General features: G+C 39.2%; 1 long non-coding RNA gene across 2 annotated transcripts in view; it reads left to right on the forward strand.

Annotated features, from left to right (window-relative positions):
* The window catches only part of Gm29904, a 42,930-nt gene extending 18,300 nt beyond the window's left edge, over positions 1-24,630 (forward strand). Inside the window, exons 5-6 of one of the 2 annotated variants that reach the window (XR_384130.1) lie at positions 15,622-15,877; positions 24,300-24,630. This is a non-coding gene — a long non-coding RNA (predicted gene, 29904). Of the gene's footprint in view, positions 1-1,638; positions 1,698-15,621; positions 15,878-24,299 lie in introns of those variants that run through there. The other variant, XR_875375.2, reaches the window with a different exon arrangement.
* Positions 24,631-26,344: the final 1,714 nt, after the last annotated feature.

The raw sequence follows: 26,344 nt of genomic DNA on the forward strand, positions 1-26,344 counted from the left end.
TTACATTCTGGAGGTGGAAGCAGGAGATTCATGAGTTCCAAGCCAGCTTGGGCTCTATAACACAGCCCTGTAACTGGCAAACATTGCCTAGTAGACAGTAGGTCCTGGACTCTATTCTCAGCTGCATACGAATAAAAGGAAAAATGAAGGTTTTGTCTAAGAATTTGACAAACCTACTAGCCTCAGTTTGACACTGCTAATCCAATCACAATCTAAAACACACTCATTTCTCAGCCCAACCCCCCCCAAAATTATTATCCATTTGATTAAGCTTCTGACCACACTTCTTAGGAAGTGACAGAGTCACTGATGTTTCTCTCAGTATCTTGGACACATGGTATGTGTCTAGGAACTAAATTTCACACATGAGAAACTGAGGCCTAGGAAATTAAAGTTAACTGCTGAGCAAAGCACTGTAGAGATGATGAGTTGTAAGCTGATCCCCAGGGTGCATTCTTCCAAAGTTAGTACTTTTGACTGTGATCCTGTATTGCTTCTATTTCAGAACATGAAATAAATTAATTTTACAATGGCCATGTGATATTTGGGAAGGTTGAGGAACGTATCCAAGGTCATTCTGTGGTTTTTGTTTGTTTGTTTGTTTGTTTGTTTGTTTTTTGCTTATTTAATGGGTCAGGTCAGAGGAGGAAGGGATGCCCTCTACTTATATTAAATATATTTATTTATTCTTCTTTCATATATTACATTGCAACTACAGTTTTTTTCTCCTCTCCTCCCAGCTCTCCCAACCACCACTCATCCTACATTTCCCTTCTGAAATGAGCAGGCCTTCTAGGGATATCAGTTGAACATGGAATAAATTATAATAAGAATAGACACAAACCCTCATATCAAGGCAAGATAAGGCAACTCAGTAGGAGGAAAAGGGTCCCAAAGATAGGCAAGAAAGTCAGAGACACCCTCCCCCATACCCTCTATTAGGAGTCCCACAAGAATATCAAACCACACAACTGTAACATTGCAGAGGACTTAATTCAGACAGATATAGGGTCCTTGATTGTCGGTTCAGTCTCTTTTGAGATCCTTTGAGCCTGAGTTAGTTGAATCTGTGGCCTGTGCTCTTGTGGTGTCCTTGATCTCTCTGGTTCCAACAATTCTTCCTTCTTCTTCTTCTTCCATGGGATTCCGAAAGCTTTGCATAATGTTTGGCTGTGGGTCTCTGTATCTGCTCCTATTATTGCTGGATAAAGACTCTCTAATGATTATGCTGGGCATCCCTAGCATGGGCCTTAGGTTGGACCAGTCATTGTTTGGCCACTCCCTCAAGTTCTATACCTCATTTATCCCAGCCCATTTTTGTAGGCAGGACAAATTGTAGGTTGAAGATTTTGTGGTTGGGTAGCTCCAATCCCTCCACTAGAAGCCTTGCCTTGTCAGAGAAGATGGCCAGTTCAGGTTCCATATTCCCCATTATTAGAAGTCTTCAATAGGGTCAGCCTTGTAGGTTCAAGGGAATTTCTATTGCACTAGGTTTCTACCATGCCCATGAAATGCCTCAACCACTAATTCCAGTCATTTCTCCCAGTACTCTCTCCCTGTACCACTTGATCCCTCTTGTTCCCATTCCCAACCTGCCACCATACCACCTGTGTAATCTCTTTTATTTTCACTTCCCAGGGAGATCCACGTCTCTCCAACCCCTTTGAGCATTTCTTGTTACTTAGCCTCTCTGGTCTGTGGATTGTAGCATGATTATTCTTTCCTTTACAACTAATATCCACATGTAGGTGAGTATATACCATGATTGTCTCTCTGGATCTCAGTTACCTCATTAAGGATGATTTTTTTTCTAGTTCTATCCATTTGCCAGTAGATATCATGATTTCACTTTTTTAAATGTCTGAGTAATACTCTATTATATAAATGTGTCACTTTTTCTTTATTCACTTTTCAGTCAAGGGACATGTATGTTGTTTCCCAGTTTTGGCTATTATGAATAAAGCTGCTATGGACATAGCTGAGAAAGTGTCTTTGTAGTATCATAAAGCATCCTTTGGGTATATGCCCAGGAGTGGTATAGCTAGGTCGTGAGGTAGATCAATTTCTCATTTTCTGAGAAACTACCATGTTGATTTCCAAACTGGCTGTACAAATCTACATGGGGATGCCTTCTTTAACAAACAGAACAGGAGTGTTATGGAAAGCCTTTTTGTGTTGAACTTGTTCCAATCTCTCCGTGGGCAATGCTCTGGATGTTAGTCCTATCTGTACTTTGGGCATCTAGGACAAATGTGTGGGCATCTCTCTCCCTTACAGTGGATTTCTGCTGAAGTCTCCTGCTGGAACGAGAACAGCACTATTGCGTTCCCTTTCCACTGCTGACATGATGCAATAGATCTGGTGACAGGAGGCTTTCCTTTCTCCAGTTGTCCTTGGACCTAGCCATGCCTCTTGAGGTTATGTAAAACTCCCTGTATTCCTTGGCAGGTGGCCCTGGGAACTTGAATGCATGACTCTTGGGTTAAACATTCAAGTTGAATACAATGAAGAGCTGATTCGTCTGAAAAGCTCCCTGAGTTTTCATATCTCTAGACTTAGAATATAGTTTTGTGCACTAAATCTTTTAGACCTCCATTAAATTAAAGCTACAGAAAATGTTCTTAAAACAATTTATTTAATCTATTTTGCATCAAGCAACCATCCTGGACAAGGACTATTTTGACATCAAACAAAGCAGGGAGGAGGAAAAAGACACTGACGTTTTAGAAGTATCAAATGGAGTTTACATATTCTAACATAAACACAAAGCATTGTCTTAGTTGTTAAAAGTGAAATAAACTTTTGATCAAAGTGAAGTACAAGTGTTCGGCTCGATTCCCCCCAGTGAGACTTGGCCATTCACTTTAACCTCAACGTATTTCTTCAAGCATGAGTGAAGACAATGGTATGCATTTCAAAATAGCCTTATGAAGCAATAGGAGAAAAATCTGTATGATGTGCTTTGTTCCCTATGAGCTGATCATTGAGTGGTAGGTCACCACCAGAAAGAAGAAAGTGACAGATATTTTATTACCTCAGCTATTTTAAAGATCTTTCTAGTTGAAGTAAAATTATAAATGTATTTTTTCCCTTTGCCCTTTCAATTCATTTGGTAGAGGGCAGCTTAGCTGGGCCTTGAAGCATTTGGAAGGTCATTCTGTGCATGAATTTGTTTTGGCATTTATGTCTGCCTTCTTTATTTTATTTTATCCAGTGCCAAGGGGGCATTTTGACTGGCACAGGAGCCAAGTGAAACCAAGTGCTTACTCCAAGGGATGTGTGTGTATGCCTGAGCTCTATGAGAATCACCTTCTGTCTGTCTGATGAAGTCTAACTTTCTTCCCCACTGCCGTGTCTCTGAGAGACGTATACTATTTCCTTGGCCCTGTCAGTTTCATTCCTTGTCTGTCTCATTCACCTAGACCACAAGGCTCTATCAGCACAGCCCCAGAAACACGATGCAATGTCCCAGAATTCATTTAGACAGGCTTACAAGGGACCATAATGAAATTTATTCCAAACCCTAAATGGAGGAAAAGGTTGCTCTGCCTGTCTGGCACTTGACTTCATTATTCTTTCTTTTTCCTAGTAATGGGAATTTTGTTCACTGTCCCTTGAAAGATACCAATCACCTGAGCTCACCTGTTCTCATTACCCTTACTTTTGATCAGTGGCTCCAGAATGAATCATGTGAAAAATTTCTACTGCATTAAGCTGAGTCCCTTTCAAGTAGCCTGAGGATAAAATGCATTATTCAGTATGTTCTGTACCCTCCAGTGCCTGAAGAGATTTGGGATATGCAGTGGTTCTGATTCAGAAGAGATTGGGAGAAGACACATATATGGCACTTTTCCCCGAAGAGCCTTGGAGAAGAAAATGTATAACAAACAGTAAGGAAAGTCCAAATGTGGGTGGGAACTGAAGTCTGAAGTCTCAGAGTACTGAAGCTCTGCCCCCTGTGTACATGGTCCCCTAGAAGCAAATCTCCCATCTGCAGAGCTTGTGGCAGATGAACCATTCATTGTCCACGTTTCTAAGGTGATGCTGAGTTTTGTTCTTGGAGTTTAGAGATTATGGGTCTAGAGATTCTTCACAGCTTCTCCAATGGCCATATATGCCTGTATAAGAATGTGTGCAGTTTAAATTAAGTGAAAAAACAAAGAGGACCCATGAGATACACGTTGCACATGTAGGCTTTATCCATCTTGCTCTTTTAAAAGCTACATTCAGGTGTGACACATATTGTGTGGTCTCCCTCTTCTGAATGAAATGACCTGTGGAGTTTCCTGGGCCCACAGAGCTGAGCAGCCATCAGCACAATAAACTGTACAACACTTTCTTAGCCAAGAATAAAACCCTAATAATCCTGTTAGGCCCTTGCTGACTTCCTAAGTCACTTTCTCTCTTTCCCCTATTGGTCTCCTCTGTTTACACACTTTTAAAAAATCTATATACTTCCCTATTTATCCCCATTCTACCCAGAATTATATCCAACTAATATTAACCATGAGTGCCATTTCCAAGGTATTTATTGCTTTCACCAAAAAGAAAAAAACAAAACAAAACAAAAGAATGTTAAGGCCTTCAGGCATCTTGGACTAGGTGAGGACATGGAGAACTTTGCCTGTACAATAGGTATAGTTGTGTCTGACAACAATTTAGAAACCAGATACCAATGTGAGAAATGAGCAAGAAGCTCTCAGAAACCGATATGGGTAAATCAGAGTCTACAAAAAGAAAAATTTCACTATTATTTGGAGATTTCTTATTATTGATGGAGAATATATCCTAACTTGACTTACAGAGAGTAGCTTGCTGTGTGAACGTTGGCAAGGAATTCTATTTACCATCATTAACTGGAAAGTGTCTTTAAGGGCTATGTAGAAGAGCTCAGCCTACTTCTTGAGCGATACCCAGTAAAGGAAACATGGATTGACCTTGTTTCCAGAGATGTATCCATACAACCTTTGTGAATGTATTTCTAGTATCATCCAAAGCAGGATAATAGCTTCGTATAAGTCCATTAAGGTTTGTGAGAGGATGCTTAGAGAGATGAAAACCTGAATTCCATGCATCTTAGTAAAATCTTATGTGCTGAAACTTGAAATTAGAATCTCTTAGCTGAAGATAGAGGGCAGCCGTGTCAGACACATAGTGGCACATTTCAGAAATGACTTCAATAGCTAAAGTCATCTCTGTTTCTTCAAGAAGCTAGCAGTGTAGTTAAGGAAGGATATGTACTATAGTGCATAAAATACACTAGAGGTAGAAGATGGCAGATTATGAATTGCACATGGGTATGGCTTCATGATGATATTTACTTCAAGTCTCGAATGACAAGTAGATACCAGAAAAATTAGAAAAAAGAGACAAAGTTATGAATAAAGGCCTAAGATCCACTCGATGTTGAAAGATTGACTAGCTATAGAAGTTGGATGTTAAAGAAATAGGCACCACGTGGGTAAAAGCTGGGAGCATACCAGTAAGTCAGATTATCTGGTAATGCTTGTATTTAGCCAAGCTTGTATTCGGCAATGGTATACAGGAAAGGTGACTGGAATTCATAATTTACAAGAACATAACCAAACATATGTTTGAGAGTGAGATGTGGATTAAACCTCTGAAGATAGGAATCACATTTAGTATATGCTGAAATTTTCTCTGTGGGAAACAGTGAGTGCTAGAGCAGGAGAGCCATTAGGAATACAGATAAGGACGTGGCTTTAAGAGCTAAGTCTGGGTAGAATCTAGCAGATTAACTGCATATTGAATGGGAAATACATGTGAAAGAAAGTAGTTAAAATTTCTAACTACAGCAAATAAAAGAATGATGTTGACGTAATCCAAAAATGTGAGAAAGGTCTGGGAAAAAAAAGAAATCAAATCAAAACTGAAATATCTTGGGGTGATTATAATCTAAAATTCAGAGTATGTTGCTTGCAAAATTAATAGATATCTTAGTAACAGTTTCTATTGCTGTGACAAAATACCCTGAACAAAAAGCAAGTTGGGGTAGAAAGGGTTGATTCTGCTTACACTTACCCTTAGCTGTTGTTCATCACCAAAGGAAGTCAGAACAGGAACTCAAGTAGGGCAGGAACCTGGAGGCAGGAGCTGATGCAGAGGCCATGGAGGGTGGTGCTTACTGTCTTGCTTCATGTGGCTTGCTCAACTGCTTTCTTAGGACTACCAGCCTAGGGATGGCACCACCAACAATGGATTGGGCCCTCCTCTACTAATCACTAATTGAGAAAATGTCTTACAGCTGAATCTCATGGAAGCATTCTTTTTTCAGCTGAGACTCCTTCCTCTATGATGACTCTCTTATGTCAAGTTGACACATAAAACCAATCTGAACTATAACATTTCATATATATGAAAGCATAAAATAGCCTGAAGTTAAGTCACAAGAATGAAACTAATCTTTGTAATCTTACCATATAAATTTAGAACCAGATCTTACCAGTGGCATGGACCTACTTGTTCTTTCTTAAACTTTCCTTCCATTCATAATCCTCATTTTATAGTTTAGCCATTCATGGAAAGTATCTTATGGAAATGATTTCAAAGTTTGACGCATTATGTAGCATTGCATGGCAGAGAACTCTCATTCAGTACTGTTTGAGATTTATTCAAGTTTATCTGTTTTGTTGTCATTTATTTATTTTCTCTGCTGTCTCGGGAGTACAGCGACTGATGATATTACAGGTTACACCTTCTCCCATTGGTGCACTTGGATTATTTGTTGATTTTAAAGCTTCTATGAGCCATGCTGTACCTGTTTCTTGGTTTTCATGATGTTGCTTTAAGTTGCTGAAGTTCTAAAGTTCAAGGGTGATACTTATCCTAGAGATCTAGGGCTGGAAATCTTTAATAAACAGGTGGCTTTTAAAGGCCACAAGGTCAATTATGATGATTCAATGTGTGCATGAAGAGGAGGATCAGATCTGATATCAAGATTCTCTTAGTCGCTAACTGGTGAGTGAAGAGGCAATGTTCATTCGAGGAGCTTTTGGAGAGTTAAAGGGAGAATCCAGAGGAAAACATCAGAGGAATCACTACCACAGACCTTTATAGAGCACAAATTTGTACTTTCAAAAGCAGGGGACAGGACTGGAGAAATGGCTCAGAGGCTACAAACACTGACTGTTCTCCTGGAGGTCCTGAGTTCAATTCTTAGCCACCACAACATGGCTCACAACCATCTGTAATGGGATCCGATGCCCTCTTCTTGTGGGTCTGAAGACAATGATAGTGCATTCACACATTAAAAAAACAAACAAACAAACAAGCCACAATCAAAAGCAGGGGACATTGGATGTATTTGTTTACTGTAAGTATAATCATCAATATCTTACTGAAAGACAGCCTATCTAACAGAACAGGACAAAATAAAATAATAAAGTAATGTGATACAGAGTAACTACACAAGAAGAACATGTTAGTCTGAAAGGAAGCTTCCTTGCTTTAGGGAGGCCCAAAAGTTACAGTTGTTTATTAAAGTTTGTGCCAATTCAAAAAATATATTTCAGAAGTATGAATACTTTTGCACTAATGGGAAGCACTTGCAATTTAATAATCAGAGAGGCAATGAGGGGTAAAAATCAGTAAGGTGTCCCCTAAGAACAGCCAACAACAGCAATACCAGAGAGCAACAATTGGTTACTCTGCACATGTGCTCTCCTATAGTTTTTATATTTCAACTTCACACAAGTTACAGGGAGAAATTATTTTGTTGTTTTTTTCTTTAAAAAAAAATCAAATAAGTTGTTTGGCATTGACTGTTGGGGAACTCACTACAAGAAAAGAGGTCAGTTAGATGATAGTGAGCTAAATGAGAGGAACAATAAGAAGAAGATGAACTTTGCATGGCTTTTGACAATAGATATGATAGGTTTTTGGTAGACCAGATGTGTCTGTGAATGGGGAGAAATAAGAGACCACGCCAGAGGTCTTATATAAACAACTGGAAGGATGAAGCTGATATTTCCCATGATAAAGACCTCGGAAAGCAGGTGCTGTAGAGGAAGTCAGCTTTTACATGCTTGAGTTTTGTGTCTATTAACACCAAATGGTGATGAGAAGTAAACTGAGGGAAGTATGAATAGGAGGTTTAGATGATAACCTTAGAAGCAAGATTTGAATTTAGATGCTATCGATGTGCAGATGAAGAGAGGTAATCACACTGGAAGTCATCTTAGCTAGAGAAGAGATGATGTGTGAAATTGGAGCTGTAAAGTAGAGCCAATGAGAAAGAGGCAGAAATGAGAGGCCACCCAGGTGAGACAGGAACAAAGAGAGGGGCTCCTGGATGAAAGTGGTCACAACAGTTTGAGGATGACAGAGAAATCAACTATTTGGAAAGGTCAAGTTCAAACAGAAGGAAGACGAGGACATCAGCTCTGTATCTCATAAGGTCCTATTTGCTACACTGAATCTGCATGACTGGACTGAATCATGCACTCTTATGACAGGTCACACTTGTGAAGGGAACAGAAAAGAATGTGTCCAGTTAACCAGAAGCCCCTTGGTTCTCTCAAGAGCCAGAACTTCCAGCTGGTTCATTAATGATTATTCCTTGCTCATCTTTTGATGTAAATACAGGTTTTTCTTTACTCAGAAACAACTTGTCTGAAAGTAAATATTTAAGTTACAATTTCTGTAAATAGTAGAACTTAGAGACACCTGCATCTCAGTTCAGAATAAGGGTAGATTTGTATAGCCTTATTCAAATATTCTGAAGTGTTTCCCCCCACACTTATCACTTATTTCTATTTTCCCCTTTTATTTTGTCATTTAAAATAGTTTTTTCCTCAGATAATACATCCCAACCATCTATTCAGCCCTCCACTCCTTCTAGCCCCCACAGCCACCTCTCCTTTTCCCCAGATATTCTCTCTCTCTCTCTCTCTCTCTCTCTCTTTCTCTCTCTCTCTCTCTCTCTCTCCTTCAAAAAAGAACAAGCCTCCAAGAGAAAGCAGCCAAATAGGACACAGATGGACAAGGCAGCCTAATAGGAGAAAAAAAATCTCAAGAGCAGGCAAAAGATCCAGAGATACATCAGCTCCCAGTGTTAGGATCCCACAAAACCAACAAACTAACAGCCATAACATACATGCAGAGGTCCTGGTGCAGACCCTTGCAGGCCTGACGCTTTCTCTTTCCGTCTCTGTGAGCTCATGTGAGCCCCTGTTTAGTTGATTTGAGTCCACACTTACTTCAATACAACGATAAAAGTAAAAGATAATTCATCTTTATTTGGTCTTTCAACAATGCCAGCTTGGTGTCCATAGAAACAGCTATTTTTACTTGTGCAATACCGACTTATAAAGTAGGCACAACATGAACATGTAGGTTTAAGATAAACAAAGTTCTCTCTTCGTGAGAGTAATGGGAGAAAAATGTAGATAATTAGCGTGCTATTGTGTATTTTATGGATATCTGTCAGATGGTTTCATAAGAGAAGAGAACAATATTAATTTAAGAAAAATGCAACCCATTCAAGAGATAAAGCGCAAGAACATTCATTCACAGAGAAGGCCCTCTATCTTTATCAAAAATCATTCATTGATTCTAGCCTGAAAACTAGATTCCCTGCTGATTTTCTTAATTTAAAATGTTTACAATATACATTTATTATCAAAGTATCTAAGGTCTTTGGTGAGTAAATGATAATTAAAAAAAAATCTGTCCCTTTGTAGATTCAGGGGGATAATTGGAAATGGGCAGCAGAAACTTTCTAAAGTACAAAAAAATGTTTCATATGTTGACCTGTATGAAGTTTACATTATGTGTACATTCACTGGAATCCATTAAACTGATTTCAAAAAGGAGAAATATTTAAATAAACATTTTTTAAATATGTAAGGTCATTGACAGTACTGAGCTCAAACACTTAATTTTCTTTCTTTTTTTCCCTTTTTTAAATTAGATATTTCTTTATTTACATTGCAAATGCTATCCCAAAAATTTCCTATACCCTCCCCCTGCCCTGCTTCCCTACCCACCCACTCCTACTTCTTGGCCCTGGCATTCCCCTGTATTGGGGCATATAAAGTTTGCAAGACCAGGGGGCCTCTCTTCTCAGTGATGGCCAACTAGGCCATCTTCTGCTACATATGCAGCTAGAGACAAGAGAAAAGAAATTCTTCCCCACACTTAATTTTCTATCATCAAGTATTCTTATGTTTAAAGCCAAAGGACCCAAAACTCTTACACTGTCCCAGCTCCTGACTCTAGGCAAGTTCATCACTATGATAACCAGATTAATCGTCTATTTGGAGACGTAGTTAATTACATCTATGGCTACATGACATGTCTTTCCTGGGTAAAATTAGTATCCTAGAAACACAGGACCTTTGCTGAGTATTGATGTGGTTTACAAGAGAAGAGAAAAATGGTAAGCCCCGAATCTATGGGAAAGTTTCTGTTGTGTGAATAGTTCTCATAATCCAGAATGAGGGAAAGAACCAAGAGTTCTGAAAATCAGCCTGCAAAGCTTATCAGAATATAAAGTCAATCCAATGACACTTTTGACAATGGCATCCACATGATTGATGATGCTGGGTTGATAATAGAAGGCAATGCCCTTACAGGAATGGCATCTTGGCAAATCACAGTATCTTCTGACTAACAGTTCATTTTTTACATGATTCTATTCATAGGCTGTATACTTACACAAACTCATTAGTCTGCTGTTTATCATATCTAAGTCTATCTGTAGTTTCTAATTATAAAGGCTTGGATCTACATGCACAGAAGTGGAACACTACACATGTATAGCATTTTGGTTTATAAAGCATTGGACACCCAACTGTGAGACAACCAGGGAAAGTGAGGTGTCTGTTCTTCATGTTAGAATGGGAAGATCTATCTCAAATGAGAGCTGAGCATCAATGACATGGGAGAAGCAGGGGCTCATTCGGGTGGTGATAGGTTACTGGGTATCCAAAGTACCAGATTTTCTAATTTTCAAATTTGTGTAAAAAAGTAAGCAGTTTATGGTATTACTACATATATCCCTCTAGAATACACTGGAGAGCAGCACTGGCAGAGATATGAGCATCCTCAAAGATATGAAATACCCTCTTACTCTATCTTTGGGGACATTTGCCTCATTCACAGTGCTCAAAATGTCCCTGCTGACTTTAATAATAGATGGAAAAGAATATCAGGCAAGGCAAGTAGCTTGGAGAAATCTGTTACTTTAGAGAATTCATTGAGCAGAACCAAGAATGGAGAATGCACAGCTTCTGGTTTTCTAAACAGCATGCGTGGTGATTCATCTTACTTCCGTGCACTCAATCGCTAAGTGTGATAGAACAAAGAACTCAAACTCTAGTGACTTCAATAACAAAAATGTACTGTAATGGTTCTGGAGGTCAGAAGTCAAGATGCAGACAACAAATAATGCCAATGGTAAATAAGCATCTTCTGGATGATTCACTCCGATTTCAAATTAGGAGGCAAGTACTTATATTTATTAGTCCACTTCTCTAGCATAAAGAAATTGAACGAGTTCATACATGTAAAACATCAACAGGGTAGCAAATACATGTTAATGGTTACTAGAAAGCTGCTCATGTGACCCCTGAAATCACTAATAGGAACTGAAGTTTGGCAGTATAGTCAACATGAACAAAGGCTAGAGAAGGCTAGAAAGATGGGCAGTGTATGCTTTGCAAGCTCTACTGGCCCCAAGAATAACCATTCTTCGTTATTCACTAAACTATGTACTAAGAATAGTTATTTTAGGAGTCAATCCAATAATTTACTATGAGTTGTATTGATATTTTGGTTACATTTCTGAATCTAATGGTATTGCAGTGTCACTGTGAAATGTATCTCACAGGCTGACCCATCTGACTGGTATCACTGTTTTGGAAGATTATAACACTCAGTGAGACCCTGGCTTTAATGTTTGATAACTTGGTCCTAATTTCTGTTTGTTTTCTGATTCGCAAGTACAATGTGTCATCTCATACTCCTCCCTCCATGGCTTCCCTATCACAATAGACTATACTTTCCTTCCTATGAGCCAGGATAAATTAGTCTTCCTGGAAGTTGCTTCTTGTCAGGTTGGTCACAACAATGAGAAAATAACTTAGACAAATAACATTTTACATTGTCATTAATTCTGGAAATTAACTGTACTACTTCAGATTAGAGATCTACCAGAAGCATCATAGTAATTCTTTACCTAATTTGTTATTCACAGGTTATATACCACTCTAATTATTTCAAGAACCTACCACTGAGATGCAATCTAAGACTGGGTTTGGAGTCAATACCAGAGCTGTATTGATGTGTACTTTCTGGAATGTGTGGTCTGGCTTTGGTACTTCGGAATTCATTGAGATAGAACATTTAGGATATTCAGTATATTTTATTCTTAATCCTAGTTTGTTATTAAACACAGCAATGCAACATTCTAATGACTTCTTATTTTCTGCACTGGGAATGGACTTTTTTTGATGAGATATACGGGGCCAAGTTGAATGGGACAAACAGATAAACAGTGAGTGCTTTGCTGAAAATCAAAATAACAAAAACAGCACCAGAGGGTTCGGGAAACAAGAAGTTCTGGCAGTGGAAATCATTCTGAAGATAACGAATAAAAGTGCAAGTACAAAATCATAGGCCCCCAGACTTAAGTTTCATTAGCTTCACAGTAAAGTTCTTCCCACAGTCAAGGTCTGTGATTCTATCTGAGCACTTTCTTTATTGCACCACCAGAATAATCATGAAGACAACAAAGCAACTCCTAACCAGAACTTCTATCTTTCGTTTGACCCAGTCAGGAGGGTCACCCCTCTGGTTTCTAATGGAAATGTTGAACAGCATAAAAGTGCCCTTTCTGTCTCAAGAGAAGTTTCAGCCATGTTTGCAAATGCTGCATATCCCTTCTAGTCTCATTGCAAATGTTAGATGTCCCCTTCATACACCGTGCATCATTTAGCAATAGAAGTGCATCACTGCAGAATATGTGAGATGGGAGCAGTGTTCCCATTTACTTACTGTCCAATTAAAAATCTGTTGTAAAAATGAAAAGAGCCCTCTCTCCATCAGGGTGGGCTGTAAACTGTGAGATTCCAAATGTGAAACATTATAGAAAAGCAAGAGTTTGCCCATTGAAAAAGCCTGTGTTTGCCAGGGTTTAGGGGGAATGGCAGCTTAATAGACTACAGAAAAACTGCAGGACAGTGAAACTCTTCTGTGTGATCTTATAATGGCAGGGCTATGTCATTATGCATTTGTCAAAATATAGATATCTCAGTCTGTTCAGTCTTCTGTAACAAAGTATTATAGACTGGGCAGCGTGTGTCCAACATAAATGTAATTTCTCACAATTCCAAAGGACAGGAAGCTGCAGATGAAGGCGCTGGAAGCTTTGCCAATATGTGTTTAAGATGGTCCTCTAATCTGGGCAAAACAGTGAAGCAGCTCTCTAAAGCTTGCTGCAAGAACTAATCTCATTCCTGGGGGCTTTGATTTCAGAATGTTGTCACCTCCAACAGGTTCCATCTATTAAAACCATTGCATTTAGATTGGGTTTTGTGAAGCATGAATTTTGTAAGAATACAAATGCCTGGACCAAAATCGCTGGAAGTGAATTAAGATGGGAATAAATACAACTAGAGTAAAACACTAGGAGTAAAAACATACTTGATGTATTGATTTTGAATGATCCTGGAGGGAAATTTTTCCTTCCTAGTATCCTGAATGAAGTACATAAGGCATTAGGAAATAGAAGAAGAAGAGAATGTTTATTAAGCAAAGTATGCAACTGTGCTGGGTAGTTATTTTGTCAACTTGACAGGAGCCTGCTGTCTGAAAGAAGGGGGCTATAATAAAGAAAATGTCTTCATAAAATGGGGCTGCAGGCAAGTCTGGAGGGATTTTAGTACTTAATGATTGGTGGGAATGGGCCCACCTCATTGTGAGAGGTGTTCCTGGGCTTGTAATCCTAGGTTCGATAAGAAAGCAGACTGATTGAGCCATGATGAGCAATCCAGGAAGTAATGCTTGCCCATGACCTTGGAATCAGCTCCTGGCTCCAACTTCCTGCTTTGCTTGAGTTCCTGTCCTGACTCTCTCTCTCTCTCTCTGTCTTTCTCTCTCTCTCTCCTTTCTTTCTTTTTAATTAGGTATTTTTTATTTACATTTCAAATGTTATCCCCTTTCCAGACTTCCCCACTCCCCAAAAACCCCCTATCCCATCCTCCCTCCTCCTGCTTCTATGGGGTGTGCCCCTCCCACCTCCCCACCCTCACATTCCCCTACTCTGGGGCATAGAGCCTTCACCAGACCAAGGGCCTCTTCTTCTATTGATGCCCAAAAAGGCAATCCTCTGCTGAAGCCATGGGTTCCTCTTTGGTTGGTGGTTTAGACCCTGGGAGCTCTGGTTGGTTGATATTGTTGTTCTTATTGAGGTTGCAAACCCCTTCAGCTCCTTCAGTTCTTTCTCTAACTCCTGACTTTCTTTGATGATGAACTGTAGTATATGGAAGAGTAAGCTGAATAAACACCTTCCTCCTCAACTTGTTTTGGTCACAGTGTTTGATCACAGCAATAGTAACCCTAACTAAAACAACAACTTTCAGTAGTATTAAGATATGCAGACATGAAAAAGCAAAAAAAAAGCTCGATCAATTGGATTTGTGGAGGTGATTAGGTGATTAAATGCAGTTTGACAACAGAAGGGATTTAGGATTCAGGAGAGGATAAGTCATGGGTGATGACTAGGAAATACACGAGGGGATAATGCTTGGAAAGGGTATTTTATTAGCGCCCTTTCTCCATCTTGTGTAACAGTTTCCTCATCTCCTTGTACATCATTACAAAACAAAAAGCATCCTCTGCTTTTAGGTAGGAAGCAAAGGGCAGAGAACTCTTGTTGAATCTCAGCTCTCTTCTGCTCAAAGTATCCTTTCACCAAAGTGTCACATCGTGCCTTGTCTCTTTAAGAGGCCATTGTGTGTCTATATAGCATATTTACGCAACAAATGTAATACTGTAGTGTAGGTTGTTAGGGACCTAGGGAGGCCTCCCTCTTTCGTGGTCACCTTTAGGATCTCCAAGAAAAATATTATAACTGCTTCTTCTTAGACTTCCTCATTTAAAAACAAGACAAAACTACAACAATTTAAACAAACAAACAAACAAACAACATGGAGTATTTTTGGCCCTGGAAGAAGACATGACATTCTAATCTGCTCCAAATATCAGACTATTACATGCAACTTTCTTCTCCTTTAAGACTTCCTATAGCTTAGACTGTCAATCACCTGGTCAAGAGTCTTTTATCCAATAAATTAATTCACCTGGAAGGTATACGAAAGAGTGGGAGGAATAATTATCCCATTAGTGAGTTAACTACACCTCCCTGAATGCAGTAGCTTGTAGATCTTCACTGTTAAGCCTGCCTGTTTTTTTGTTTTGTTTTGTTTTGTTTTGTTTTGTTTTGTTTTGCATTGTAAACACAAAAAGCACAAATTTTCCTTTTCTTTCTTTCTCTTTTCCAAAGACCTAATCATGACTTCCTGTCTACGCATATTTCCCAAGTACTCTGTTTCCTCGGTTTTTTTTTCTGAAGCTCATACTCCCTTTGTCCATTTGCAGGATGACCACCACTGCTGACCACATCCTTCCAGATGAGGCCGTCACAGAGCTGATGCCAAGATATGCTTGCAGACAGTAGCCTGGTATGGCTGTCTTCCGAGAGGCTCTGCCAGCACGTGACTAATACAGATGCAGACACTCAAAGCCTGAGGACCGCAATGGATAAGTTAGGGGAATGGATGAAGGAGCTGAAGGGGATTGCAACGCCATAGGAAGAACAACAGCTTCAATTAACAGAACACCTCAGAGCTCCCAGGTACTAAACTACCAAGCAAAGAGTATACATGGGCCAGACCATGTCTCCTGCTTCATCTGGCATCACTGGAAGGGGAGGGACTTATCCTATGGAGCTTGATGCCCCAAAGAAGGAGGATACTAGACGGGTGAGGTGAGAATGGATGGGCATGTTGGGGAACACTCTCTTAGAGGCAAAGGGGAGGGGGCGGGGTGGAGGGTTCATGGAGGGGAGAGTGGGAAAGGGAATAACATTTGAAATGTAAACAAATACAATCAGTAAATTTTAAAAACAAAGAAATGTAGAATGTTTTGAAGAAAAACTAAGAAATCATACTCAGAATTCCATAATGATGTTAAACCATTTCATGTACACTTCTGAATTTAAGAACATTTCCTCAGAGTCTTTGAATTAATAATACAATGTCAGGTTTTAAAGCTTCTTGCTCGGTGTGTCTAACATAGGCATTATAGAAGACTCTTTGAGGAGAGAATAGAAGAGAGTGCATACCTCTTGAGTACATCTTTTCTGATTTTTGTTTGCTTGTTTGTTTTGGTTTGGTTTGCTTTTGTTTGTTTGTTTGTTTGTTTTTGTTTTTCCTCCTGAACTGGCCTGTTGCTTGACTGGCATATTTATATGGTGGAATATTTTATCAGTATGTAGAGTTCTGATTCAAAGTCATCACCAGGTTAGAATGCTTTTACTGAAGACTCTGTGGTCTAAGCAACAATTTTTTTTCATACTGAAAATCCAAGGTCAGGAGGCTTATAGATTTGGTCCATCTCCACAACCTTCTTCTCCTGGATGTTCATAGGGTTTTCCTTAAGGCATGTTCTCAAGAAAAATAATAATAACTCTTCCTCTCTCTGCTTATAAACGTATTAGCTCCATCTCAGCTATCTCCAAGTCCTATTCAAACCTTACCACCGAGTTGCCTGGGTTTTATACCCCACTGTGTGCTCTATACCTTTAATCTACAAATGTCGCTCAGTAAGGTGGAAGTCAAGATGTCTAGCCCATATGAGTCTATTGTATATAAAGGTTAGACAAATCTTTTTATATTCACTAAAAATGTTAGTATAGCAAAGAGCCATCTTTAAAATGAAATTTTAAGATCTTGGCTTGACAGTTGTTGGTAGTAATACTACAAAGGGCAGACACTAAATGTTTGCAGTTCTCTGAGCCACACATCCTCTGATACACCTTCTTCACTCTTCAACTGTAACATGAAAACAGTAAAATAGGTATAATGGATGAGCATGTCTGAATGTCTTAATAAAACTCTTGACTAACACAAATGGAGGTCAAGCTTGGTCCATGGACAATCAGTTGCTGACTTGTGATTTGAATGATTACTCTGGGATCTACATTGGATAAACAGTGAAAAACAAGGGATCTGATTTGTAGAGGGGACTTGTAACTTGTGAGAACCAAACATTTCTATGAAGACAGAAGCAAGAATTGAATGAATGATATCATGAGAGATGTGTATTGGGGATAAATGTAAACGCTTCAGTGTTTGAGGATTCCACTGTTGTGAATTTATGAATGAAAAGAAAGCAAGCTTTGAGCTTTCGAAAAGGTGGGTAAAGTGAGGTGAAAATAAGATTTACTTAAGTGTGGGAGTCTTGGAAGAAATGGGGTAACATTTGGACCCTTGCTTCTTCCATCTAAGATTCTGCATTCATTGGAATTGTCTCTCTTGAAATTTGAGGTTTTCTTTTGAAAAGTAGATAAGAGTAGTGGGCAAAGAGTTCAGCTCTGAAGCAAGCCTGGCTGGAAGTGAATAAGCTGGTCACATCCCAGCGGAGTGTCTTGTGCCTGAGCTTCCACATCTTTACAGTGGGGGTGCTGAGCATTACCAACCAAACAGCTGGTAAGAAAAATTGCTAGAACTATGCTTGTTACCCAGAAAGCCCAATTTGTGCTGCTTATATGGTTTTGGGCGTGTGGCTTTTCATTGGAGCATGGTCAACTCACCAGGGACAATATTTTTAACAAAATCTGTTAGCCAGCAGCTATCAATAATATTTCCTTTTCTAGAGGTGAGACTTTGAGGCCACCTCTTTCTCCATTTTGTCTTGCTTGGTTTGCATGGGTTTTCTGCATGCTGTGAGTGCAGGTGTGTGTAAATGCCCTATAATTCCAGAAGATGCTGTTTCTTTGTAGTCATCTACCTCTTTCAATCCTTCTAATTCCTCTTCTGGAAAGACCCCTGAGCTTTGGGAGGTGGAGTATGACAAGGACACCTCATTTAGGCTGAGTGTTCCGTATGAACAAGAGGACACAAAATCATGGGGGTAATGAAGTGGAGGTGGATATGGAAGGAGGTAGAGGATTATAAATATGGTTAAAACAGAAAATTCTTAAAGAACTAGGAAAATACTTTTTTAACAAGTACTTTTTCACTTATAAATATTAGTGAAGGAATTGCTTCAATAAGACCACACTGAAATGGAGTACCTTCTGTAATCATTAGATTGTTATTCCTGTGAGACACAGCAGGGAGATTCCAATGCTGACATCAAGAAGGAACTTGGATCTGCAGTCATTTCATGCCTTTGAGATTGCAAAGATTGTGGATTGCCACATGGATCTACTTTCATTTTGTCCAAAAAGATATATTTCCACAAGTGGCATTAGACTCTGCTGTACTTTGTCACACAGATCATGATATGGAGCAGAAACGCCAAGAAAGCTGAGTTACTGAACTAGATTTTTAGCCACTTGGTTCTTGTTTTCACCTTTGCACAATAAGGCCCATCTGCCTAGAATGGTGTCCTCTCCTCTACCTACTCCTCACATATTCCCACCTATGTTGCAATCGGGCACCCACAGCATTTGGTGTTTTAGGACTTTCGATTGATTCCTTGTCTTTTGCCAAGGGGAAAGCCCCTTTCTGGGTCTCAAACACACACACCCCTTCTGTGTGCATGCACATCAAGTCACTGCCAGACTATGCACATCCTCTGCCACTGAGGCCAGACAAGGCTGCCGATTTAGTTGCTGGGGATCTGCAGACAGTCAAGCAACTGGCTCAGGGACAACCCTTGTTCCAGGAAACGCATGAAGACCAAATTGCTAAGCTGCTACATATGTGAAGGGGGCCTGGGCCCAGCCTGTGCTCACTCTTTTATTGGTGGTTCAGTGTCTGGGAACTCCCAAGGGTCTAGGTTAGTTCACTCTGTTGGTCTTCCTGAGGAGTCCCTCTCCTCTTCAGGTCCTTCAATCTTGCTCCCAACTTTTCCATAAGACTCCCTGAGCTCCATCTACTGTTTGGGTGTGGGTTTCTGCATATCTTTCCTTTTACTGCTAGGTGGAACCTCACAGAGGACAGTTATGCTAGGATACTGTCTGTAAGTATAACTCAGTATCATTAATAGTTGGATGATTTCCTTCTTTAGAAACCCTTTTCTAATATTACTCTTTTCTCTGTCCTATGAGAATGGTTTGAATGATGCCCTCTTCTGGCTCTATCCTGCCCGGCACACACCTATATGACATCACTTTCCAGCTAATTGTAGACATGAGTTCTTCTCTTCCACAAGAATTTGTGGTGTATGTGTGTGTGTGTGTGTGTGTGTGTGTGTGTGTATGTGTGTGTGTGTGTATTTTTTCCATTAAGGCCTGGTGACTACACCTTCAACTTTGAATCAGCAGAGCTGACCAAAACAGCTGGCATCCTGGTACTCAGAAGCACTGACTGACTGACTGACTGACTGACTGAGTAAATGAATGAGTGAATGAGTGGTAGCTAAAATAAATTCTTGTTTTTATTTTCCTACATTTGGCAGTATCTCACTCCCCATCCCTTTATTTTCATGTCTTTACAATGTGATTATCCTCATGCACAGCTCTCCAAACATCTTTTAAGTCACCTTTGGTCCTGCACACGTACCTCCCCTTATTTCCTGCACAGGTACCTCACCTTTGATGCCAGCTGCTTTATTGTTAAGTTACCCTATTTTTAGAAAAATTGTTGAGCAAAAACTTCACTCCAAGCATCTCCTAGCTTCTGGGATTAATTCTGCCATCTGGAATCAAAGAAATCTATTCTTTCTTTTATAAGAAAAAGTATTTCCAGTGACAAATAATAAGAGTATATATATTCATGGGGTATATTGTGATGGCATGAATATGTCCACACTGTGGAATAATTAACAGAGGCTGATGAATACATCTGTCATCTCACATGCTAATCCTCACTGTATTATTAGAGCATTCAAAATCCAGTCTTAGCAATTCTGAAATAGAGAGTACATTGTCATTAGCTAGCTGCACCAAACAATTCATCACTGAAACTCGTTTATCTTATTTGACCCCTTGATCAACATCTAATCTTTCTCCAGACATCTCTCATCTAGGTTCAGAAAACAATGATTCCAGTCTCTATTTTCATGCATTTGACTTGTTAAGATTTCTATTATTAAGTGAGCTGATTTGGTGTTTCTCTTTGTGTGTCTGGGGTATAAAATAACTCTTTGGAGTTACCAATGGCAGGATTTCCTTCTTTTTAAAGGCTGGATAGTATTCCATTGTGTGTGTATATATAACACATATTCTTCACTCAAGCATCCCTTGATGCAGACTTAGATCATTTCCATATCTTGGCTATTATGAATAGTGGAACTCCAGTGCACGTGGGAATGTGGATGTCTTACTGACATATTAACTTCATATCCTTCACATATATACTCAGAAGGAGAATAAATGGATACTGTGTGGTTCTCTTTTAGTCTTTGAAAGAACTTCAGTCTTTTTTCCCATGATTGGTGCACCGATACCTGTTTCCCAAATCAATGTACAACAATGTATGTACAAACAGTATTCAACATAAAAGCTACAATTCTCAGTCCCCTGTTCTCACATGTAGAGTTTGATAAGGCAAGCACATTTTGAATGGGTGAGAAATTCAGGGTGATAAGTGAATACAGGGTGGAGAAACAGGAAGTTCCCTGGTAGAAATGATTATATCTTAAATGAAAGGCCTGTAGAATCAATCTAGTCCTGAAAATGAGCAGGAGGAGGGTTTCAGGGAGGGTGTAGGGTCCATACTAAGGACAATATAAGAGAAATCTGGCTATATATAAGAACAGTAACACAGCTCAACAGCTGGAAGAAGTGTGATAGGCTAGGGAATGGCTAAAGTCCTCATTGTGGAAGTCTCTGAAAGGTTTATTGAGGAGCTGAGACTGTGACCCAACGGCAGTTACGTAACACTAAGTGTAAAGAAGGCCTGGGGAGTCTTGAGGCTTCCATTGTCCAATAATGAAATGTGATCTCAAATGTCAGGACCCTTCTGTCTTTTCGTTTTATGATGTCACTGTTCTGGGTATTTAAAGTCTATATTTTCCAAATATTGTCACCATGTCTGACAGAGAACTCAAACTAAAAATAGGTCAGGGGACTGAGTCAGAGTGCCCTATTTGTCAAATCCGGAGTGCTATTCTAATGGTGTGCCTTCTGACACGGTGGCAACTATCTCAGACTCTCACTAAGGGCCTGGAAAAGAAGGCACCTGTTTAAGGAATGTCCTGCCCCATGGTACATGGCAGCTGGCTCTCTAAATTGATTGGCATGGCAGTACAAGCTGACATTAGGAAAATAGCAGACTGAAAAGGCTGTTGACAATATTTAGTCAACTTCTTTAACTATTTCCATCAACTCTATATCTGCCATGTTCTTTGCTGACAGATGGAACACACAGTCACTTTGTAATTTCTTGTATTTATTAAGATACATATATACCCAGGGCTCTAGACACAAGAGAATGAAATGTCAAATGTGAACTTCATAACCAAAATGATTTCCTTCAGAAGCCAAGGCCTTCTTCCATTTGTGTCTCTTCGATGGGGGTTTTTATTTTGATAGTAACTCAAAGCACATGTGTTCTGAAAGGGTGGGTGCTCAGACAACTCTGGTATTATACTCCTGGAGAGGTAGGGCTGTTTATGTTCAAGAAACGAGTGGACAGTGCCTCACAGAAGTCCAGTTCCTAACTGGACCCAGCCCACATATCATTCTTCCCTGAGATGATAAATTATAATTCCATATCTACTTTCTCCTCTCTTGCCTACTTTCATGTTTGTTTGTGTTTGTTTTACATTTTAAAAACTTTCTTTTCTAAATGTTTTCTTAGATTTATTTATTTGTGTGTGTGTTTGAGACATATGCACATCTATCACATTAGTGCCAGACATCTGTGAGTGTAAGATGAGGGCACCTTTCTTCTGGAATTGAAGTTCCTAATAATTGTAACACACTAAGTGGTTGCTGAGAACTGAATCTGCATATTCTGTAAAAATAATACATTCTCTTAACCACTGAGCCAATCTTTCCAGCCCCAAGACATATGTTATTTTTAACTGTTTGTGTGTGGGGGGGGTAGGGTGGGGGGTATGCTTTGTGAGTACATGTACCTGCAGAGTCCAGAAGATTTCAATATATCCATAGTAGCTAGAGTTACAGATGATGGTGAGCTGTCCTGTATGGGAGCTAGGAGCCACATCAAGATCCTCTGCAGGAGTGGCATCTCCATTTATCCACTAAGTCCTCCCACCATCCCTACTATTTGCCTTAAAAAAAAAATAGAATATCACTATATATCCCAAACTGGTGACAAATTTGTCAAATTTTCTATTAAACTATTGAGCACCAGGATTATGAGATGTGCTGCATGTAGAATATTTTGTCCTTTTTTGACTTCACTGGTGAAGTCCCACCATAAATTCTAGCCACTTCTAGCTTGCTTTCCCCACCATATTCATAGTCACTCTGGCTTCTTGGTCATCGGATCATTTTTCTCTTCTCAAATTACTTTCCAATAAGAGTAGAAATAGTACACATTAGTAGAAAACTATTGCTGAAGGCATACCTATCAAGACTATATGACTGTAAACCTTCATTATTTTTGCGTCATTGTAAAGTTCTGTATGTCAATGCACAAAATTCTTTCCTCAGTAGAAGTTTAGTGACTTTTCTCCACCAATCTCTGAAGGCTAACTCCCAATACAGATAAGTATTTCTGATCCATAAATCCATGTTTTTCTCCTTGAGTTTATCATAACACTTTTGCCAGTTTACTCAATTATAAATTGCACCAAAATTTTAATACACGTTCATATGTCTCACTATGAGAATACATGGTTAGCTTTTTAAAAACTGGTTTTTGCTACATGCCAACCCCCCCAAACAAAACCAATCAATCAATCAATCAATCAGTCAAACAAACAAACAAAGAACAACAACAAAGAAGTCCTGTGACAGACAGCCCTGGCTACCACCGCTTGGATGCCATAACATAGAATGGTCCTTCTCCTGACTACCTTGTGACATTTTTTAGATCATTATAACTTTAGATCCATGGTGTTCATTAGAACTACTGAGTCAGACAGTCTAGTATAAAGGTCACAGTTTTCATTTTAATAAATCAGTAGCCAAACAGTCACGACAAGCAATAAGACATAAATGAGAGAACTTATGCATAAATGCTATTTGGAGAAAGAAAGTACTAGAGAAATAAAACCGTTGATGGTATGCTGGTGTAAATGAGAACAGACAAGCCAATGCACACTGCAAAATGATTATGAGCACCTGAGACATCTTACCTCTTTGAGGATTAAGTTAAGTATACCTTTAATTTGTCTTTTCCAGAGTTGGTTTTAAATTAGCCCTTCAAGGGATGATTAGGCCATGAGAGCTCCATTGTCAGGAACCCGTTAAATGCCTTTATGACAGATCTCTTCCTTGGTATTATGCTCTGGGCCTCCTCTCTCCCTCAGAAAAGGGTGGTGTCCCTTTCTCTGGAAGATGGACAAAACAACAGGGTAACACTTGGGAGCTAGGAACAACCTTTAGTAGATATCTGGACCTTCCAGCTGTTTGATAAACTTGCTAGCCTTCAGAACTAGGAGAAAATGAATTTCAAGATTGCCAGGTGTATGTCATAGCAGCTTAAACATGCTAAGACAATAGGCATGACCAAGTTACACTAATCAATAAAACTAGCATAGGCTTGTGTTTCAGAGAAAATAAACTAATAATCTTTTTACTTATCAATTCAATAAATATTGACTTTGCATTTGCACTGGGGAAGTGATATTGGAAATGTTTATTTCTCTTAACAGTTATATTACTTTTTAAATGGGAACAAATAAATTTGGAGCAAAATAGAAACATAAAACATATTTACATGATACATGGGGGAGTTGCATTAAGGCTATAATTAATTTTATCATTTGACAATATTTACCCCCAAAAAACTGTGTTACTCTCCATATGCATGAGTTGTAGGATCTGTTATCTTACAGGATACAATATCAGAGTCCCACGATAGTAGAAAAATATAAGTTAAAGTATTTGCTAGTGGGAATCATATACAGCAAATACCACTATTGAAGTCCTGGGAGATATCCAGCACTGACTGATGACTGTCTACACTTAGGTGCAGCAACAACACTGGAAGGCTTTCTTCAAGGAGACAGCAGTGATGTAAGGCCAACAATAATACTGAGCCACCTACTGGAACATGCTTCATGAAAATTGAAGCTCAGTACCTGTTTGCATGCCATGTGTGTGCACGCCAGATTCCAGATTCCAGATGCAGATTGTTGACAGGAGACTGATGTCCTACTGCTAGATTGCTCATCCTCAGGTAGCTGGGTGGAAGTGAAAAATGTTTCACCTCAAAACCAGATGTTCACAAACATCTGGATGTGTAGTGTTTTAGAGTCTAAACAGCTGTTTTGATAAAGCTGTCTTTCCTTTCCACCTGCATGTAAGTTGTCAGGTCTGTCATTAATTCTGGAAGCTCCTAAGTCCATTGGGGGAGAGAAACACACACACACATAGTTTTGCCTGCAGCCAGGAGAGGACTGGAAACCCCACTGGGCAGCATAGCTATATTTAACTAGAAGTGTCCTGGATCTTGGGATTTATTGAGGATTAAAGCTGCCAGGCAGGAGTGCCTCATTTGGAGTGTTGCAGTCTCTCCCAATGGACATTTTTATCAAATTTCTCCCTTATCCATGTAAGTGTTTTCAAACTTGACAACTTCTGCTTAGTTGCTAAGGGAAAACTAGTCCATCCGACAATTATGACATGTACTGCTGGTAGACAGTTCTCCATAAATGTTCATGATCATTATTTTAAACACTAATCATGCTAAAAATAGATGACTTTAGTACTTCAGATATTCTTCAGTTTATACATTTCACACTCGAGAGTTACTGAATCTATCAAAGCTATCTTTATTTCATCATATTTTCCATTCTTGTTCTTCATACTTGCTCTCTAGACTCCCAAATGTAGGCACAATGCTAATACCAGTCTCCAAGTCATTCTGGTTCACAATCAGGATTTAACCTGCAGTTGCTCCTATATCTGAACACCATCGCTGTCATTCATCCTGAAGGACTTTTTGCCCAGGCATGCCTGCTCTGCTACCATGTGAGGCAGTGAAACAGACACAGAGGTGGAGGAGATAGACTGTGTCTAAGGAATTCTCAGTTTTGCTAGAGAAAAAGGAATTTCAACCTAAAATTAACACTCCATTTCTTTTATAAATTCTTTGGAAGTACTGATTGTGTATCAGACATTGAATTGACCTCTAGATTATTAAACTTTATATGTAAATACTAAGTTTATAAACTCTCAAATCTTTAAATATAATGTTTAATATGGTTTGATTGATTCTGAAATGTCTCCATTAGGCTCATGATTGAGCTCTATGGTTTTTAGCTTGTGATCCTGTTTTATGAGTTACGGAACTCTCAAGATGTGGAGGCCGATAGGGGAATTGCATCACTGCGAGTAGGCCATTCAGGGTATTTGCTGCTCTGGTTTGACCTCCTTTCTCTGCTTTCTGGCCTGCCATGCTGACTGAGCCTCTGCCATACTCTGTGGCACCCATACCATCCTTACAATTCCCTAAAATTGCTTTAAAACCATGAACTAAAACAATGTTTTCTTCTCCTATAGCATCTCTATCAGGTATGTCATTCAAGTGAGGATAAGAATAAATAAAACAATGTTTAAATATTGTAATAATCACAATAAATGTCCTCAAAAGACAAGGGGAAATTTGACATGAAACATGAACGAGAATAAAATATTAAAAGAAAAGACTGTCCTTTTGGCTGTAAAGTAGAATTCAAAATATTCAAATAAATAGCTCCATAGATTAATTACAAAATGAACATGGCTAAAACAAGCACACAGGAAGTTCCTGTTTTTCTGGGAAAACTCAACTCCATTCTCATTGTCTTCCAACAGAGTTAGTAAGGCTCACCCACATGATATAAAACAATGTCCCAACTTACAATGTGCTGATGATCTGTAATCATGTCTGCAAAATGAACTCACTGAAGCCTCTACTTTGTTGTTTGATTAATATTTGAGGAGCTCTATGTAAAACAACCACATTGACTAATTAAACTGACCTTTACCACGGACAAGAAATGTGTGCTGAAATAACAGATACATTGATGA

The sequence above is a fragment of the Mus musculus genome, chromosome 15, assembly GCF_000001635.26.
Source record: "Mus musculus strain C57BL/6J chromosome 15, GRCm38.p6 C57BL/6J".
Classification (NCBI taxonomy): Eukaryota; Metazoa; Chordata; class Mammalia; order Rodentia; family Muridae; genus Mus; species Mus musculus.